This window comes from Uloborus diversus, chromosome 2, assembly GCF_026930045.1.
Source record: "Uloborus diversus isolate 005 chromosome 2, Udiv.v.3.1, whole genome shotgun sequence".
Classification (NCBI taxonomy): Eukaryota; Metazoa; Arthropoda; class Arachnida; order Araneae; family Uloboridae; genus Uloborus; species Uloborus diversus.
Window position 1 is genome coordinate 182,568,529 of NC_072732.1, and position 3,373 is coordinate 182,571,901.

Genomic DNA, 3,373 nt, shown 5'->3' on the forward strand with positions numbered 1-3,373 from the left:
GTTTGAGTTCAGTTTCGTTTTGTATTTCCAGTATAAAAAATTTTTAGGTGCAATAATTTTTTGAAATATTTTTTCTATCACAACGTATAATGTATGTCAGTTTAGGAAATGTGTGTTGTTTGATGTAGATTACAATTTTGGGGTATTTAATTGTTAATTAGATCAACTTCTCGTATCCGTTAACTGTAAAACGCATCCTTCGTTGTTCGACATAGACGCTCAAATCTTAAGAATACGTGATTTTCTGAAATGTTGAGGATACTAATTCTAATACAGTAACCGCCAATCACATTGAATCTTTCGGTTCGAAATTAAAAGCCGCATGTCCTAATCTTTCCCCTAACTGCCCGTCTTTTGTCCCTTGATATTTCTAACAGTTTTAAATTTTAACAGTTCAAAACTTTTTTTAAGTGTACACGTTATTGGCTAAGCATTTGTGAGCGCTACGCTTCTTTTTTACTATGTTTTTATGATCCTATTAAAAGTATTCCTGGTTTTTTCTATGAAAGATCTTCACTATTAATTCCTTCCAGTATTTTGTTTCTTGCCTAATGATAAGCACTTGTATGTGGTGTGTAATGTTTTCTTATAATATCACAAGGAAATTATAAAATAATAACATTTAAAATATTAATTTTATGTAAACTGAATCCAATATCGGCATCCATATTAACAACTGAATAATTATCACGAGCATCTTTGTTCTTAAGATTTGACAACTCCAACTGTTGCCATTCATAACTTCACTAATATGTTACATCTCCCTTTTCAGATCAGACATAGTCCCTCAAGTAGGAAGGTCGCCTAACTACCCTCCCACTACGAGTAACATAGTTCGTATTGTTAATTGGTCCTTGAGCTACATTTTGTCTATTTTGATTTATTATTGTGTTTGGAAGATTTAAGTCAGACAGAATACTAATATTGTCAGAGTTGGGGTCACAAGTAGTTTGCATTGAATTTTTACATTTTCTTAAATGATAAGAATTCTTTCTGAGTATTCTACCATTTTCTGTCTTAACTAAATATGACCTAGGCGAACAATGTTTTTTTTTACAATCTGTGCCTTTTCCCAGTGACTACCCACTCTTATAAGAACATTTTCTCCTTCAGCAAAGTCTGGTCTGTGCCTAGCATTCATATTGTAATAGCACTGCGTTTCCTTTCTTATCGCTTCAAATTTCTCTTTGCAATTTGTTGCTATTTTTGGCTTCAAGAAGGAGAGTTTTGTTGGCAATCTAGTACGAAGACATTGACTCATTAATAGTTGAGCGGGTGATGTGTTTGTTCCAGTGATTGGAGTACAGTAAAATCCCTCTAATGCGGACACTAACGGGACAGATATTTTTGTCCGCAATAGAGAGGTGTCCGCAAGACAGGGGTTTAATAATGTTATTTGCATTGGAACAGGGAAATTAAAAATTGTCCGCATAAGAGGGATGTCCGCCTATGAGGGGTGTCCGTTAGGAGGGGTTTTACTGTATTTCTGTGCTCTAACAGAGCTTCTTGAATGTTATCTGCTCCAGATTTACGAATAATATTTTTAGCTATTCCTACCATTTTTTCTGCAAATCCATTTGATTTTGGGTAGTGCTGCTAGTAATGATTTCAAAGCCCCATTTTCTGGAAAACTCCTCCATTTTCAAACTTGCAAACGACATATTATCACAGATAACTTTCTGCGGTATACCATGAGTTGAAAACAGTTCTTTTAATTTTGGTATTATTTCATTAGCAGTTTTGTTACTCAATCTTATTATGTCTAACCATTTTGAAAAATAGCATCCCACAACTAAGTAATTTACACCCCCATACTCATATATGTCCATTCCTATTTTTTCATATGGCAAGTTTGGAACTTCGTGACTCAAAAGAGGCTCTTTGACATTTTTAGATTTATACATATCACAGTTTTCACATTTTGTGTGTGTGAAATCATAACTTCAATATCTTTGTTGATTCCTGGCCAAAAAATCACTTGTCTAGCCCTTGCTTTTGCTTTTTCAATTCCACAATGTGCAGTGTGAATCACATTTAACATTTCATTTCTGAGACATTTTGGAACAATAACTCTATCATTCATAAATATTAAACCCCCACCTACACAGATTTCATTTCTATATTTAAAATGATCACGATCCTCATTTGGAACTTTGACTTTGCTTTCAGGCCATCCTTCGACCCAAAATCTCAGGACATGAGACAATCCTTCATCATTTAGTGTAGCAGCAACAAATTCTTTCTGCTTATCAGGACTAATTTGTACATATTTCTTTAAACTGTGAACTAGTTCTGTCATTTTACTATCATCTGCAACTGGCTCTGATAGAAATGATCTTGATAACAAATCAGCAATATACATATTTTTCCCTGGCAGATATTTTAAATTTAATTGGTATCTAAGTAATTTTATCTTCATGCGCTGCAATCTAGGTGACATGACATGTGCAACATTTTTACTCATTATAGATACTAACGGTTTATGGTCAGTAAGAACTTCCACAGGTCTCCCATAAATCAGATAATGGAATTTATTTGTTGCAAATACAATGCTCAAAAATTCTTTCTCGATTTGAGCATATCCTTTTTCTGCGTTTGTTAAACTTCTAGATGCAAACGCGACTGGACGTCCATCTTGTAATAAACAGCAACCCAAACCATCTTTTGAACTATCAGCTTGTATTACAATGGATTTGGAGCTATCAAAAATACTCAGAACAGGAGTGCTAACAATTTTTTCCTTTAACTTACTTAAATCTGCTGCATGTGCTGGAAACCACTGCCAATTAGTATCCTGCTTTAATAACTCCCTTAAAGGTGCTGTCAGTGTTGATACTTGTGGTATAAATTGCCTTAAGTAATTGATCATTCCTAGTATTCTCTGAAGTTCTTTTATATTAGTGGGTTCGGGCATATCAACTACAGCTTTTACATAGTCTGGGTCTGGTTTCATGCCTTCTAACCCGAAAACATAACCTAAATACTTGACTTTTGAAACTCTGTACTGAATTTTGTTTTTATTGAATTTAACATTTAGCTCTTCAGCTCTTTTGATTACCTTAGCTAATATCGCATCGTGTTCAGCTAAAGAATCTCCTGCTATAAGCAGATCATCAAAATAAATTAAAACTCCCGGAACGTCCCCAAAATTCTTCTCATTTGTTTTTTGAAAAATTTTTGGAGCGCATGATAACCCCATAGGAAGTCTCAAAAATTTGTAACGGCCAAATATCACTTATACAACTAAGTTAAAAATATGATTTTGCTCAAAGTTTCCAGAATTAAATAATTTTTTTTTTAATCAAAATGTCTTTTTGTGAGATAAATGCAAATGATAAAAAAACCCTCAAAGATTTTAGTTCAAATAGTAAAG